Source organism: Lepisosteus platostomus, chromosome 28 (assembly GCF_059453375.1).
Source record: "Lepisosteus platostomus isolate fLepPlt1 chromosome 28, fLepPlt1.hap1, whole genome shotgun sequence".
Taxonomy (NCBI): Eukaryota; Metazoa; Chordata; class Actinopteri; order Semionotiformes; family Lepisosteidae; genus Lepisosteus; species Lepisosteus platostomus.
The window spans coordinates 8,379,530-8,397,623 of record NC_142638.1 but is presented as its reverse complement, the minus strand read 5'-3'; the positions used below and the strand labels follow the sequence as shown (position 1 = coordinate 8,397,623).

Sequence of the window (18,094 nt, the reverse complement as noted above, 5' to 3'; positions counted from 1 at the left end):
CCAAAGTCTTAACTGCTTCAGCATTCTTTTGAAATACTAAAGAAATACTAAAGAAATACTAAACTTACTTTAATATACCATCCCAAGCCCCAGCATTCATCTGAAGGCAAAATATTTCAAATTTCACATGAGAATATTAAATCAGCCTTTTAAAACTAAGGTAAAAGATTGGGAAACATACATATGCACTAATACATTCATGAGAATACGTTTGTGCAACAAATTCTACCGCAAAACAGCCCTATATACAGTATGTTATGGACGTTATGGAAAAAGGTTCACCTATCAAGATAAGAAAGCATTTAGAACAAAATTATTTTCTAACATTGTGCATTTCAGTTGTGTATGACTCATTAAATCATGTCAGTAATATATAATATAGGGAACAAGTAAAGGTTTATTCCATGCTGAAAAGAGAAGAAAATAAACAATGTTCTGGCTGTGGAGCTTTCTTTGGGTGTTGCTTGGGAAATATAATATATACCTTAAATAGGGCAATGCATGCAATCCTTTGTTATTTTAAGAACACAGGTTATAAACGAGAAAGAAATTCAGCCCATCTAGGTTGTCAGGATGCTAGTAACGTATAGATCCAAGGATCTGATCCAGCCATTTCTTGGAAAAAAAACAGGGTATTGGCTTTGATAATATGTGAAGTCTTGTGTTGTACTTTTCATTTATGGTCTTTGGCTTTCAGGTTTTGGGTCCACATATTAAATTATTCAGCAAAGGAACAACAAAAACATTCATTATCAAAAGTATACTCAGTGAAAAACTCCATCTGATAATTACCCAGTGGAAAAATCCAGAAAAATCAGGACCTTATTATCATAACAAAAACAATAAGGAAGAAGCTACTTTATAGTAATGACTACGTGTATTGTGCTATACTGTACAATCTGATTTCTTCTGTCCTCAAAATCAAAGAGTTCTCCCTGCAGAGATGTTGGGATAAGGGAGATTAACATGGTTGTACAAATACAGTTGCTCTTATGGATGGTGTATGTCAAACTTTTTTTCTAACAAAACCCTTGTATTTGAGGCAATTATAATTCCCTTTCAGGTAAGCCACAATTATTTAATTATTCCTGTGAAGCATGGTGCAGCATGGTCACTTAGGATCAGGGCTGTGAACATCTGCTGTACAACTGACAGCTTTTATTACTGTTATTACTGTGGTTGATATTATTACCATTCTAATTAGCGTTGCAATTACAGGGTCAAGCCTGGCACAGCACAAAATGGAAAATATCCATTCATTTTTAAAAAGACACTTGTCTTCATCAGGGTCATAAGGAGAGGACAGGAGGCCATCCAGGCAACCCGAGTCTATCCTGGAAGAGCAGTGCGCAGGGTGGGGCATTTTTTTTGTTTAAACCAGTTTAACACCAGCCCATAGAATCATGTTAACATGTTACCGTGCACTTCTATCATTCTGGCATGTGGGGCCAATGTGACTATCAAAACTTTCTCAATAATCGGGACCTGGACGAGACTGAGGAATCAACTGAAGCCAGACGAGCAAGGAGTCAATGACCCGGTCTCTTCACAGAGAAACACTAGAAACAGAAAAGGCTAATAAATCAGAGAACAACATCTTGCTAGTTTGGTTACTTATGATTCCAGACATTTCATGAGTACAAAACCTGCCTCAACACCATGACTGACTGGTTAACATGTTCCAGTCTCCAACAACCCAGTGAGAAAGAAATACTTACTGCTTTGAATCATAAATGCACCTCGTCTTGATTATGAAACAGCCTCCCAGCACATAGTCGTGCTCTCTAATATTCTGTATCCGTTTGCTAGGAGGCCAACTTCACCCCTAATGCCAATCTTAGCCCTGTATGTATACTCACAGGCATCTCTTGGAGCACGGCAGCAGTTCTTGAACTTACTGATGCCCACAGTGGTATTTACACAATTTTAGGCTGCAGGCTTTGCCTTCCAAGTCAAAATCTGGAATAGAAAAGGGAGAAATAAAGGTTTTCTTAAAGTCATAAATTTTCCCCCTGGAGGCCAGTCACCCACCCTGGTGGAGCACAGGAGCTTTCCTTCTGCAGATCACAGTGAGCCGTGCCATAACCTCCCCAGTGAGGATGACGCAGAGCTCAGCAGCACTGCAGAAGGTTTGGTTGGAGAAGAAAGGGGTATTCGGCACAGGCAGAGGCGCTCTGACAGGGCCGGCCACCTGAATTTCTCAAGCATGCAACGCTACGTAGCTGAAATAGCATGCATGCGGACGTCTGTTGTTTGGTTAATAGCGGGACTGTACTGTTAAAAGGACCTGCTGCAAATCCACAAACAGCCAGCCTGACTGCCAGGAGAGCAAGCTTTCAGCTTGAAGAGGAGATGGCTGCCCTGCCCTGCGGGCGGCCCCTGAGGACACAGGTGATCACACCAGACATCACGGCCCGATAAGAGCAAGACTGCACAGAAGCCAGCACGACTGCGTTCAACACAGGCGAAACCACCAGAACTTGAGTTTCCAGTTGGCAAAGTAAGACCGTCTTGTAACAACCCCTTTTGTACAGAAGGCCTGCTGCACTTCAAGTGATCTTAATGTACTGCAACAACCTAACATAAAACGGAGCATACAACAACACAACAGGAGGTTGGCCTGTGCATAATGTAGCAAAGAGTGTATGTTTATTTTGTCACAGGTGCAGAAGCTTGGTGCTTAAAGTGTTCACTTTAATATGGCAGGACTATGTGTACAATTTACAAATGTGTGACCATGCATATGCCCACGCACTACAGCCAGTTTATATAAACTGACATCTACATTGCCCTGGTAATTCATTACAACTGTCAAGAAAGCAAAGGCATTAAATTAATTTGGAGGCAGCTTTCCACCGTCCCAGTCGACTGCTCAAGCTTAGGTGACTTTTCCACCCTCTCTGCCGATTCCTGTGGATGTCCACATGAGGTCTGCACTGGAACATGCAGCAGAAATTTAGCACTCCGTTTTCTCCTCTCCACCCCCTCTCACACACACACTGCTCCCAAAACCAGATTTGCTGCGAGGTACCAATTAGGTAAATGACAGCTATTTATTTCCCTCTCTGCAAAAGTCAATTCACACACCAACATTAACTCCAGGAAATACGCAAGGCAAGACGGTTTCAGGGTACTGTTAGACAGCCCTCTTCAAAAATGACAATTACTAGGAGATGAAAGTTAGTTCAGTGATGATTACAGGATGATTGGCTCCGAGTTATTTTCCCTGTCAGTTCCCAGGTGCTGTATCCATACTAACCAATTCTAATGAGGGAAAATAGGATAGGAACAATAGAGGAGAGAAAAAAAAATGACAGGATTATTTCATCTCCTAGACGCTAAAAGACATTTTCTGCTCCAAATGCTTCACAAAAGTGTAAGGGGCACACCCTTTTCCAGGTGCTTGTTGAAAGCTTTTCGAATACTGAGCCAACAGGGCGCTGGAGTATTGGCAGCTGCCAGTGTACAGGGTCAGCGCATACACCGTATTCTGCTCTCGCACTCTCCACACACTCTCAAGGGAGCACAAGTCACCCCACAGTCAGGAGGAACAGCAACACCCAGGAGTTCAATGGATTTAAACGGCTTATTCAGGACCCTCCAGGCTGAGCTTGGAGCAAACCACCGAGAGCCACTGGACAGGTGGAGATGGGGTGGAGGAGGGAGATTCAAAAAGACGCAGGGGAAAACGCTCTCGCATGGCAATTTACGGCTTTTTAATTTAGGATGTGATGTCAGGAATACCTGTCTATATCAATGGGACTGCAGGGGAGAGGGCCAGCAGTTTTAAGTTCCTGGGAGTTAACATCACAGAGGACTTAACCTGGACCCGCCACACCAACACCGTGGTCGAAAAGGCACGGCGGCGCCTATTCTTTCTCCGCAGGCTAAAGACGTTCGGCATGCCGTCACATATCCAGGCCAGCTTCTACAGGTGCGCTATTGAGAGCGTCCTGACTGGCTGCATCACTGCCTGGTATGGGAGCTGCTCTGCCCAGGATCGCAAAGTACCGCAGAGGGTGGCGAAGTCAGCGCAGCTCATCACCGGCTGTGAGCTACCAAACATCCAGGAGATCTACTCAGCTAGATGTCTTAAGAAGTCCAGGTCCATTCTCAAGGACCCCAGTCATCCCAGTCACAAACTGTTTTCTCTCTTATCGTCCAGTAAACGGTACCGAAGCATTCAGTCAAAGTCCAACAGATTACAGAACAGTTTCTACCTCCAGGCAATAAGACTGCTAAAAGAGCCAACCTGCAGCTCCTTCAGCAAATCACCCGTAATGGCTACAGGACACACAGTTTTCATTGTATTCGGCACACACCCTGGACACATAGCAGCTCTATTTATATTGAGTTTTGTCTGAGTTTTTTTAATTCAATTTCTATTGCATTATTATTATGTAACCTTAGCTTGTAACCCTAAATTTATTATTTTTTACCCTCCCGTGAGCTCGCAGAAAAGACATTTCATCGCCAGCAACTAGTGCTGCACGCTGTATTGTTGTGCATTTGATCAATAAACTTTGATTGAATGATTAGGGGGTGGGGCAGCTGAGGCGAACGGAGCTTGGCTCCTCACCTCCCTCAAGAGCACCCATTTTTAACACCCATCAAACCAGCTGTGTGGATTTGCAGGAGGAGAGAATCGAACAGCTCATAAAGGGCATGATGGACAGAGATTCAATCAAGATGCTGGAGAGTGTCCCATTTGGCAACAGCAGGAAGTGTGTCTTAACTGGTGCATGTAGTCGCTTTTTGTTCCCCAGAGAAGAAGGTAAAAAAAGGAGTTACAGCATTTCTTGCAACCTGAAACATGACGTTTGTCTGCACTCAGAAGGTAGAAAAAAAATCGGAGATTTTAATAATAATAATACATTTATATAAGGCTCTTCTGGACACTCCATTCAAAGCACTGTACAGGTAATGGGGATCCCCCTCCACCACCAGTGTGCAGCCCCACCTGGATTTATTTAATTTTGCTCTTACTTGAGTTACTTTCAGGCTAAAAACATCCTTTCAGAAAATCCATTCGGGCCTTATGCAGAGGCAGAAATTCTAACAATATTACAGGAAGAGTTTTTTTTAAATCAATCTTCGCATCTAAGCAAGCACATTCTTAACTAATGGAGCAAAACAAAAAACATCAACATGCTACCATCTCTGCGGTATTTAATAAATCATAAAACCTACCAGGTGTCTAATTGGATTTACAAACCGCGGCTGCCATGCTCGGAAAAACTTATAAAATTAATCAAATAGCTATCTTCCGCTGTGACAGACTATGTTTCTATGGACCTTTGGTAAAGCATTTTACTGCCAAGGAGAGCAAGCATCATGAGAGGTTTAGTTTTACACACCTGTAAATCACAGCACCTCTGTAGATGAAGCTGGGAATTCATCAATGGGCCAGGCAACTCATAATGCCGCAGCTTTTTGTCTGTACCCAATTCTCAATGCTCAATATCAAGAATTGTTTAAAGATCTGTTCTGTCTAGAGATCCAATTATAATGTGTATAAATCATGTAATTGTCTGATTTCTCCGAAACGTGTTTTACCTCCAAGCAGCTATGTTTTCAACAGAGACTTACAAAGAATACATATAAACATTACATTAAAAATGAATAACATTACATAAAAGACATCAACCCATACATAGTCCTTACACAGCACTCCTATAAGAATTCCCACAGCTTCCAGAACCTGTCTTTCACTGTGAAGTGAGAAAAAGACAAGCTCCACACCTGTCACGGCCCAGATTCAGAATCGAAACTTTTCAAAACATGCTTGTACCAGGAAAATAAGTCATTTACAGTTTCATATTAAAGGGCTGACTTGAGAAGATCTTTGATAGATACAGGCATTTATTTGTCATATGTACATGTAAAATGGGATTGTGATTTTCTCAGGAGATACACTCCTACAACAGTAGGAGCAGCAACAGTATCAAAAACAACACAGTACAACAGATAACACCATACAATGTAGACTGCTCATTACTAAATAACATATAATAGTGGCATTATTATTATGTTTTGCTTTGCTTCCTTATACAAACTAAAAGATCATGGATATCCTAACCAAACTCACACAATCCCCTTTACCACTAAGACAGAATTGGAATGGAGCACAAAAGACTCCATCTTACTCTACATCCCTGTTAAATGATTTATTGTGAAAAGTGTGCATGCCCACAAACATACCCTCATTTCTCCCATACACAAATCCTGTGTATTTGGTGAAGGGGGTGATTTGTCAAGGAATGACTTCATTGAGAATGACCTCCACCCGTGTTCATGAAATGACTGCCGTCTCAAATCTCACTGTCATCATCATAGCAATACAAGCCTTTCATAGATGAACCCTCTCCATAGGCTTTGGTCAGGAACAATGTGGTCACCTGGTGATCCCAATGGGTTGTTGGTTGTTCCGTTTCCTGATGCTTTCCAGGCAAAACACCAGATCAAATCCAATTCCACAACCTCCAGATGCTCTTTGATAATCCCCAGCCGCTGTGTGTGTCTTCGAAGCCCCCCTCTCTCCCTCTTTCTCATGCCATGTAGTTCTCCAGCCCTGCAAGCCTTTGGAAGAACTCAAACTTTCCATCAGTATTTTCCGGTGCTTTTTCAATCATTATGTTCACTACATTTTGATTGTTCCTGTATGTAAAAAAATACATGTAATATAAAAACTAATGTTTTTTTTAGAAAAACAACGTTTTAAGTTTGGTTCTAGTACAAAACCACAAAAAAAGTGAAAATGAAGAACAAAATTAAAACATTAAAGCTACAGATGTGTGCACTGGGCTACAGCATGCTGAAGCAGAGGAGTGTGATGACAGCAACTGCATTAATTATTAGGACAATTATAAAAACAGCAAGCACAAATGAATAATTTATGCATTGAAATGCATTTAAAACTATGGCGAGCATAATGTCTTGAGAACCTCTTTTTTGTGGTGATTTTTTAAAAATGTTTTTTTTTTTGTTAAGTTCAAGGTTAAAGTCTTAAACCAAACCCATAAATCACTCTGTCATAACAGACGCATTATAGAAAAACCCAGGAGAGTACCAGCAACCTCACAGCTACATTCAGGCATTGAACTGTGGGTCTAAATATAGAATCCTGGAAGCAAATAAATTAATGTAAAGTATCTTGTATATGTATTTTTTTTATAAATAAAGGAGGGTTAAAACTAAAACCTTGTTTTTAAATTGTTCCCATTTTTGATCCCAAGTACTGTGGTTTCATTCCTCTCATGAAGTACAGTAAAGGCCGCATGTGTTCAGTATGCCCTGGTTTTTTTCTCCTAAGCACAATAGCAGCCGTGCAGTCTGAGTCTCCTGGACATTTCTTAAATGGATTCACTATGTATAAACGATTTCATACAGATTTTATGGTCTACTTTGATATTAATGTAATAAAAATGTTGATATTAATGGACTTTGATATTAATGGAACATCCAAGCTAATGAACACGTTCCTACAGTAAGTATTTAATAAAACATCCGATGGATATACCAGGGCTTACAGATAAAATGTATTATACAATGGACTATCTGCATGTGCCATGCAGGAATCTCATTATACATTCAATTACAGGAGAAAACCTGCTAAGACTTTTTTTGCTCATGTTCTTCTATAGGAGGCAATAAATAAGGTGTATTAAAAACTCCAAGACTGATCTGCACTCCTGGTCCTGAACAGCATTAGGGTCTTCTCATTTCCTGAGCTCTTGGACCAATCAGTGATTTAATTGGTTTTAATTGCCACTGGAGGGACAAACAATTTAGGGACAGTGTTCTTCAGGAGATGGAGTGAGAATCACTGCTCTAAGCACTGCTTTTGGATGCACAAAAAAAACTAGAAAACGGTCTCTGAATCAACCCAAATTACAGCTTTTATTTAGCTTTAAGCCCCACTTTTCCTCCTTTTAGAAGCTGGAAGTTATACCCACACTGTAATGCAAAACCTATAAAGAAAGTAAGATTACTAAATAGCTTCTATGTCTGTGGTAAAATGTCTTACACAAATATAACCATTTCTTTTAGAAAAAGCACAAATATGAAACTGCAAAAACCAGTAGATGCATCTCAAGAAGGCAGATGTTTCTTCTGATATACTGTACAAGCCAAATGCACTTTGTAAAAATAGCAGTGCCTCTAAATCATTACGGTAATCCAAGTGCTTTTTACCCCCACCCACAGTACACAGTGAGGTTTAGGATTATTGTAATTTATGACATTTTGTGCAATTTAGCAACAGACAGAAGAGTGTTACATCACTTAATGATCTCATTCTGAGGACAATAACTTCAAGGAAATTAGATTCTGCAGAACGATCTCGATTCCTACATTATTTTGCTTTTTGCAGCCATGACCATACCCATCCATTCCTTTTCTAATGGCTTGATCCAATTCAGGGTCACAGGGGTGCCGGAGCCTATCCTGGCAAGCAATGGGCACAAGGCAGGGCACACCCTGGCACAGGACGTCAGTCCATCGCAGGGCACACACACGCTCACATCAGGGGAAGTCTTCCTGGAAGCCAGTTAACCTACCACTATGTCTCTGGACCATGGGAGGAACCCTTAGCACTTGGAGGAGACCCAGGGGATCATGGGGAGAGCATATGAACTGCACACAGACAGCACCCCAGTCCTGAAATGAACCCAAGGCCCGCAGTGCTACAAGGCAGCAATGCTACCTACTGCACCACCATGCCACCCAAGCACCGGTTTTTCAGTTCTGATCACTGAACCTACAATACCACATATTGGCATTCAATTGTACAAGAGAGCCCAGAACTGTAAATACACATTTACTCCCTCCCTGATGATAACGCAGGTGAATGGTTAGTGCCTCATTCAGACCTCCTATAGTCTGTAAACAATTATCTCTGGACCTCACTGTATGGATCGTTCGTGCACCTTAAACATTCACTTCCAAAACAAGCATTTCCATGTGTCTGAGGCTAAATTCAAACTTTAAACCAACACTCTCTTGTCTTTGGGCAGGAATTGTTTCAGATTCCAGATGATCCGTTATTTTTTCAATAGAAATATTTTACCACCAGCAGGACTCCCAATCCTATACCAGACTTGCATTACAGCCACCCTGGGGCTGGCTTTGATCCACTGGGGTCTTCTGCACCGAGACCCACAGGGGCGCAGCTACCAGGAAGCCAGTAAGAATGAGGCTTGCACTGGTTTAGAAACCAGTATATCCTGCAGCGCCACAGGAGACTAAAAAAAAGTACTAGCATCAGATGTATGCAATACCCCAGGAGCTGAAAAAGATAAGAACATAAAAGTTTTGAACGCGAGGAGGACATCTGACTCGTTTGGTTGCTTGGAGGCAGCTGATCTGAGGATCTTGTTGTTGAAAGAAACGACAGTGTTCAACATCAAGGCTGGGAAGCTTGTGCCCAGCTTCCACAACCCTAGCAGGATTTGATATATCGCTTTTATTTTCCCTCAGTGGCCCTCAACTGCATTTACTTCTTAATTTTAGGAATCCTGATTAAGAAAGTCACTTGAAGTGACTGAGAACGTGTAGTTTTGAATTGGACCCCAGATCTCTCCATTTAACATTGTACATTTCGAAAAAGGAAATGTTTCAGTATCAGAGATGCAAGTTAAGGTGGAGGTGTGTGCATCTGGAGAGGGGGCAAGTGGAGTAGCCCCATCTTTTATAAAGCAGTTATAGGAAAGGGTTATGCACTGTCCTGTTACTTTGTTCCTACTGCATGTGTTGTATTCGCTATTCTCAAATGAACAGAACCAGAGAATTATGAATAAGAGGAGGTTGCAATGGGGAGGCATTTCACTGCCAGAGTTTTGGGCCTTAGCACCTTGTGCAATGCTGATTCATTTTCCTTCTATACATTCCCACCTCAATGATATGTACTGCGATGAAGAAATCAGCTTCTCGATATCCGTCAATGTGCTGTCCAGCAGGTTACGAAACAAACCACCCTTGCAAGAGACTACCAAGAGCTTGTGTTACTGCAGACTGCAAATACCAGCAGGCTTTTCCAACACACAATGATCATATAAAACCACAGCAAATCTTACCCTGATCACAGGAGTCTGTAAATGTACCGTGACATCCGAATCATGCCCTGTGGGGTTTCGAGCTGCCAGTATTCCACAGTTCTGTGACCTCTGGATGTCCGAAAGTCAAAATACTACAAATCACACAGGGCAATAAACGTTTATAGCCCTTCGGCTCCTAGATTATTATAATCATTTCATTTCTTACTCAATGTGATTGGAAACATTTCTGTCGGAACCAGGCCACTTGGGGTGCACGCTAAAGCTCTGTGATGCTAGTTTTAAAGTTGTTTGCAGAATGCCAGAGGAACAGGAGCTGTTTTCATTCTCTGTAACCTCATTCTTACACTTCCAAAAGCTTCTGGTTTGTTTTTTCACATATCATACCTGAAGGGATCAGACTGCTTGTACACCAGCAGCCATATCCCCCTGAAACTCCCTACCTGTCCCTACCAGCATGAAACATAAATGCAAATTCACTGTGGTAGGAGCAGTACGCAGGCTGATGCTGTGCTAATCAAATTCACAGCCCACTGAAGCTCAGCAGGTGTGAGCCTGGCCAGTACCTGGAGGGGAGACTCCTGGGAAAGCTAAGGTTGCCACTGGAAGAGGTATTAGAGGGGCCAGCAGGGGGCGCTCATCCCACAGTCTGTGTGGGTCCTAATGCCCCAGTATAGTGACAGGGACACTATACTGCAAAAAGGCACCGTCCTTCGGATGAGACGTTAAACCGAGGTCCTGACTCTCTGTGGTCATTAAAAATCCCAGGGTGCTTCTCAAAAAGAGTAGGGGTGTAACCCTGGCCTTTACCAATCATGGCCTCTTAATAATCCCCATCTATGAAATCTTCATCACTCTGCTCTCCTCCCCACTGAGAGCTGCTGCGTGGTGGGTGGTGAGCCATGGCACACTCTGGCTGCCGTCACACCATCCAGGTGGGGCTGCACACTGGTGGTGGTGGAGGGGATCCCCATGACCTATAAAGCGCTTTGAGTGGAGTGTCCAGAAAAGGGCTATAGAAGTGTAAGCAATTATTAGTTCTTTCACTGGAAACCTACAGCTTCGCCACGACAATGTAAGCCTGAATTCTTACAGCTGCTGCACATCAGTCCAGCTGTTGTTCACTCTTTAGGGTCATCATTCAAGCTGGGGAACGGATGAAAAGCATAAAATGGGAAAAATATGCTGTGTTCAGTAAATATAAATGCAAAATAACTTAATTAAGCAGATTGTATTTAAAAGGAGAAATTAATTGGGACAGATGGTGGTTTAGGGTTTGGGTGACAGGGCTTGTGTGTGGATTGGAGTGTGTATTAGATACCAGCTTGGTACAAGCAGGCAATCAAATGAAAATGAACTTATTAATTAGTTCTCTTTCTCATTGGAAGAAGGAGGGCTGGTTTTTTTCCTTCGTTTCTTCCCACAGAGTGCAGATTACTCTATACCACCTCCCACAGCTGTCTTGCAGTCTCAAGTATTAATCAACACTAATCAGTGGCACTCCAATCACCTCCTAGAAAATGTATTTCATACATTTCCAAGGCTCACTCATGCTCACAAAATAAGGCATGATCTCTTAATCACAGGCAGTAACAAGAGGAATTCAAGTTCTTCCCCAGTGTAATATACTGTATCTTCTGAGCAATTACATCCCGGTAATTTATCTTATATATATATACAGGCAAGACAAAAATACTATAGCCTAAATACGGAGCAAAGGTTTTAAATCTGAATTGGTTCAAGTGGGGAGCTGCGTCATTTCAGCTGTTGAGCCTTCTTTACAACAGAAGCCAGACGGCCCTTCGAGCTTGTTCGACGCTACCAGCTACTCGACCCAAAACATTATTAAAACCGACAGTTCAGTTCTTACTTTGTTAGTCAGAGTTGTCATTTAAAAGGCAGATCAATGAGAGGCTGGTGCACTTCCCAGTAAAATAATGTATTATTGTCATTGAGTGTCGGCGGAGGGCAGTGGTGTCGGGTCTGTCCGTCAGACAAGCACACTTGCAAGAAGCAGTGACCTTTTGGCACCTTCGACCTCTAACAAAAGAAATAAGCAGAAGTGCAAATAAACTGCTTGTCATGGTTGCCAATGGAGTTAATCCTCCGGTTGCTGCCTTGTTATGAGGCAATTAAATAGAGTTCCTTCAGTTTTCTGTTTGCTTTGCTTTAATAAACAAGCAAAATCAGAAACTGTAGCATAAGCCTGTCCCTACCAGCACGAAACATAAATGCAAATTGGCTGTGGTAGAAGCCGTATGCATATCGATGCCGTGCTAATCAAATTAATTTAGAATTCATTCACTGCATTCTCCAGCCACATCAACCACTTAATCATGCGTGAAAACTAACAACTTTCACACACAAATACACTCCTACCAAGCACTTCTTCAGTTTTCCAGTTTTAGCTGCATAATTGTGTTTATGATCCATTACTGCTACGCATACAGATAGAGGAACGCCGTTCAACAGACACGAGAAATGTTTTCGAAGATAAAACATTAGCGTGATTGAAGAGATGGAGTGCACCACCACACAATGCCTTTGTCTAAAACAAAAACTTTACAGGGCAGTGAATTTCCTTACAGTGTATTAACTTTCACTACCACTTTCTCCTCTCTCTCTCGCTGCCTTCTCAGTTTATAGAAGCATGGGAATTGAGTTGAAAGGTTAAGGGCCCTTTTAACCTTGTTTTCTTGAAGGGCCATCCCTTTGTAAATAACCCCAAGCAACAACATCGGACTAAAAATAAAATTGTTTTTGCACTCTTCTTCAGCTGTCATTTAGACTCAGACATTTTACATACATTTGCCTTGTGTACATTAAACACAAGCACTTGTCTCATTGAACATAACATTTTAAATAACACTAGTTACACTAAAATTAGTCCTTTGATTAAAGGAATGTGATCCTAATCAACAGGTATTCCTTTGATAAAATCAAGTCACTATATTAAACAACAGTATATTAAAACTCAAGTTACTTCACAATGACCTGATCCTAAGACCACAGAATTCCATGCCAGGAATGAGCCATTCCAGCCTAGCTCAACTACCTAATAGAAGCCTTAACTGAACCTACAAACAGCCTGACTGAAATATTTTTTTCCCCCCAACTTGAAAGTTCATAATGCTAACAGGCTGAGCAAGTTCTGTCACTGGGTCTGATCTGGACCCCTTGGAGGTAGTGGCTGAGAGGAGAATGGTGTCCAAATGAATGGCCATCATGGACAATGTCTCCCGTCCCCTCTATGACACGCTTGTGAGAATGAAGAGCACGTTCAGCAATAGGCCGTTCCAACCACGGTGCGAGTCTTGCCTTCTGCCATAAGACTTTACAACTCACCCACTGTGCGCCTGGGCAGGACTGTTTTTGGACTAAACATGAATTCTCTGTTTACAGCTGGTTTTCCTGTTTACAACTGATTTTTGTGCAATATATTTATAATGTGCAATACATCGTTTTGTGTACTGTACATTTTTTTTACTGCACTTCTCACTGACTGTACCTACTGTATCGCACTGTTGTATTATTGTATCATTTCATTACACTGTGCTGTGTTGACTGCTGCTGCACTGCAATTTTCCTCACGGGATTAATAAAGGATCTAAATGATTATTTAACTTCTAAAATGATATAGTTAAAATGTAAGCACCAACGGCTCAAATCTGTCCTATTATTAAGCGAATTGAGGCTTCAGTTGTGTAACAGCATTTGGCTGGAACAGAAACCAGCAGGTGTGTAGGTCCCCTGATTTAGCAGGAAGAGGATACAATGCTCCATATTAATGTGAGGTGAATCAATCCAGCATCCATTCACTCTCTGAACTAGTTTAACAAGATGCCCAGAATTGATCTGCGGCTGCAGCACCAGTCTTCCCCAGACTTTCCCAAACCCATCATCCCCCTGAAGACCTCTCCCCTCCAGCCTACAGCAAACTGAGCCTAACCAGACAGCTACTGTGAAGCCACAGAGCAAGTCCCAGAAAAAAAAAACGATATGTTGATACCATCGTTTGCAAACCTGCGGTCTTCACATAGACAGTAACATGACTGTGTGCATGAGATCAACACCTGGAACACACACACAGCACTAGGGCATGGGTTGTGCATGACGCAGGGCCTGATGCAGATGGTCAGGCAGAAGATCACAGGTGCAGTCAGACATGCACCTTGCAGAAAAACCGCACGAGGTGTTGAGATTACCTTGAGATAGCTCAAGGTAAAAAAAAAATGCATTCACGGTACAGTGAACATGTTCTTTACACCTTTTGTGAGTGGGGCTTTCATGTCCCCAATTAGGCGATTGGCTCGCACAAGGTTTAAATGATCAATGCCCTGACTGAAAAGATTTTTGGAACCATTTTAACCTTGAGTGCGACACAGAAACTCCCTTTTAATTTTTAAAATCGTCATTCGTACGCCGCGGTTTCAACCTCCTCAAGGTAGCCCGCCCTGCCAAAACCTGACACACCTCGGGATACCTGAAATATCCAACTGGAAAAGGAGAAAGCGAGATGTTTCATTTACGTTCACCCGTATAAACGCAGCGCAGCTCCGCCAGCAGACAAGTCGCCCATGAGGTTGAAGGCTTCTGTGTGAAAAGAACTGGCAGACACCAGGCAGTTGTTAATCAGGGATAATTAGTCAAGGTTGAGCGGAGTTTCTGTTTTCGGGCCGGATTAACCCGTTGATCAATCAAACGCGCGAACCTCTACTGTTATACAAATACCGTTTGAAACTCCCATCAAACGTGTGCGCGTCTGTATGTTAGCCTCCGCTGCTAATCGCGTCTAATTATCATACTGTTTAATTCTCAGTTTCAAGCTATTACGCACTGTTGACGGAATATGAATTTAGTACAACTGTCTAATAAACACCTTTCACGCTCCGTGATGAAATACAAGTTTATTCCAAATAAAGTGTTTCATAAACACATCGGACCAACACTAAACTACGATATACCCTAACCTTGTTAGTGAATTTGCTTTGGGGATGGTACCACCGAGGAAATAAATCTGATACATGTTACAACATACAACGACTGCAGACCCCACCCAAAAATGAATTAGAAACGTTATTTAAAATCACACTCACTTTCAAAACGCCTTTTCATCTTCCTTGCCTCCTGGCGAACTCTTCAACAACTTCATCAAAATCGGAGAACGCCGTAGTGCTGCTCTCAATCGCTTTTATGTAACGCAAAACGCATGCAGTTTTTCTTCCTTCTTTCTTGTTGGTCTAAGTTTCAACAAAGTTGCTCACAAGTTTCCACAGAGAAAACGACACGTCTGCTGTCCTCGATGAGCGGGAGAGCTTGTGCTCATTCAACGGCAGGTGTTCACTACTGTCCCTCAGGCCGAGCTTGGACATGGTTGATGCTGGTCTCTGCATTTCGAAGGGCAGCACGTACCAACCACCAATACACAGACATTTAGACTGTATACGGAAAATGTGTCCAAGACACCTTGTGTTTTCCTTTGTAGCCAACAGCCGCAACTAACTGATCGGAACTTGGGCGGCCATCTTGGCGGCGCTCAGTAGCAGAAAACCGCAGCTCGGCGTGAATCCGTGGGGAAAACATTTAATATAATTGTCAAATTAAAAATGAGCGAATAGCATAACCGACAGAGCTCCGTTTTCAGCCCTAAGCACACTGCTAAGTTTGCGCTGCCCTGTTTGGCCGTTGCTGTCACCCAGCAAATCATTTAAAAATAAGATTTATTTTTTAAGTGCGCGATGGCCTGGTGACCCGTCCAAGATGTCCTTGCCCTGTTCTCGTTGCTTGCTGGGATAGGCTCCGGCTCCGGCTCCCCCCTGACTCGAAATTGGATGAAGCTGTAAGAGAAATGGATGGATGGGTGTATTTGCCTCAAATCATTATCCACGTTGACTTTACAAGAATTAGAAGGGGGGGTGAAGCAGCCTTCCATGGGATTAACAAAACCAAAGTAGTCAGTGGCACAAAGTTTCATCATTGGACAGAAAGAAGTTTAAAGGTTTGTTGCCAAGCAGTCATGTGACAGGAAGTCTTACCTGCAGCACTGAGACTTCCAGCAGACTGGCAGCTGCTGTGAGGCAGGAGCAGCCAGTGTGACCCAATCAGTGAGGTTTAAATCGGCACAGGATGTCTGTGAGAGATAACTCGGTCCTGGAATTCGTGGGATGGCAGGAGCAGTGGGCCAGGAGGCCGGAGTGACAAGGCAGGAAAATTCCTGATACCAGATACAGTAGATGTGCAGTTTGACTCAATTAATTGTGAGAAAGACTATTAATGTCTTTACATTCGATCTCTAGGAAGAGACTGAACAAGTGACAAGGACATCATATGTGGATCTAGGGACAGTATATCAGGGTTGAGCTGCTCATGTTTTGCTGAGGGGATTCCAGAAAATGAAACTCTGCACCTCCAAAAGGCATTTAGGAGAATTCATCTTTTTTTTGCCTCTGCAGTCAAAAACCTTTATTTACACTGTGGAGTCCACATAGAACAAGAATGTGCTCTTTCCTCCAGGGGGTCAATGGATTGACTAGTTCTGGGTAGGTGGACAGGTCAGAGGTCATCTAGCTGCCCTCAGTGTCTTTTAATGCCTTCTGGATCATAAGAGCGTGATGAAGGTTCAATCTGATCATGCGTTAGTGGGAGATAAGTTTTTTTTTTTGCACAGAGAGAACATAGGCAATTTGGCAGTGTGATCTTTATAATGATCCTGGTAGTTTATAATTGCTAGATTGTCATGGAGATGGTGAATCAGCATCGAGAACAACAGGACCATACTCCCACTGTAGACGAGCTCCAAGAAGGTCTGCTGCCTTCTGCCAATAATCCACCTCCACAACACCGCATTAGGTCATGAAAATGTAAGAAACAATTTTTGTTGCTAGTAACTTATTGATTTGAGGATCTTGTTCAGATGCATCTTGAAGGATTCGGGAGAATTAGCCTCAGCAACATGGTTGGACACGTTGTGCTGGATACCTAAAGCCCTTTGAGTAAAGTTATGGCTCCTGTTGTTAATCCTCAATGCTATTGTACTTTCCTCTCTTTCTCACGCCCAAGGAAGGCTCCTCAGCCGAAATGTGTTTCTTTTCCACTCTTTTCAGCATGGAATAAACCTTTACTTGCTCTTTTGCAGCCTGTGCAATGCAACTCACCTCCCTCCTTGAACTGCTATTTCTTCTCTCAGCTTCCTTTCTGCCAGGTGGAGAAAGTTACTTTGCCTTAACCTGAATTCCAGAACAGAACAGTTTTATTGAAGTCCCCGGGGATGCAAGGGACAAATGTGTTAGAAACAATCCTTGGCATGCAAGAGGAGAGGCCTCCCCCTGGAGACTGTGATTCCCAGACCTTGGCAAAGTACTGCTGCAGACCTAGAAGAACAGAATAGCACTGCTAGAGTAGCACTCTTGTCTTTTGTATGTTGTTCAGGCTATACATTTCATTAATAGAAACTGGATGTCTACCTGGAAAAACAAAACCAAAACGGAACAAGACAGCAAGGTCTTCTTGTTGTCGGGGCTAGGAAAAACAAACAGACTGATTGGTACAGGGCATAGGGTGATTTCCACATCTACATGCAAAGCTCAGAAGAGATCTGATCACCATATTCTACAAGCTGCAATGCATTAAGACTACATTGGTTATTTGTCTTTCTTGCAAAACAAATACAGATAGAAGCAAAAAACCTTGTCTTTCTTTAACCACCTTTACAAAAACAAAAGTATTAAGTTTAAAACCTTGGTAAATATGTTGGAAGGAAGTAGGCTTTGGGCACACACATTCATTAACAGCCGGTGTAATCTTTTACTCACTTGGTGCTGTGTTTCGCTTCTCATTTACCACTGCCCAGCACACAGTTCTGATACACTTAAGACAAGGAGAGCAGATCTTAACTGAAGGAGCGAGTCTCGGAATGAAAGTAGATGGAGGGGAAAAGCAGAAGCCGACACCATTATTGTCTGTCAAAGTGGGTGAGGAAGGAGATTTCCAGGCTCCAGAGCCAAAAGGAACAGATCTAAAATAGGATCTGAGTGAGGTAGTGG

General features: G+C 42.4%; 1 protein-coding gene across 1 annotated transcript in view; it reads right to left on the bottom strand.

Annotated features, from left to right (window-relative positions):
• Window positions 1-15,887, bottom strand: part of LOC148638776 (lens fiber major intrinsic protein-like) — a 90,688-nt gene extending 74,801 nt beyond the window's left edge. The window contains exons 1-2 of the mRNA XM_088623214.1: window positions 15,149-15,887; window positions 1,860-1,959 (exon numbers count right to left, since the gene is read on the bottom strand). The gene's annotated coding sequence lies outside the window, so the exon portion shown is untranslated. The remainder of the gene's footprint in view (window positions 1-1,859; window positions 1,960-15,148) is intronic.
• Between the last annotated feature and the right edge of the window lie 2,207 nt (window positions 15,888-18,094).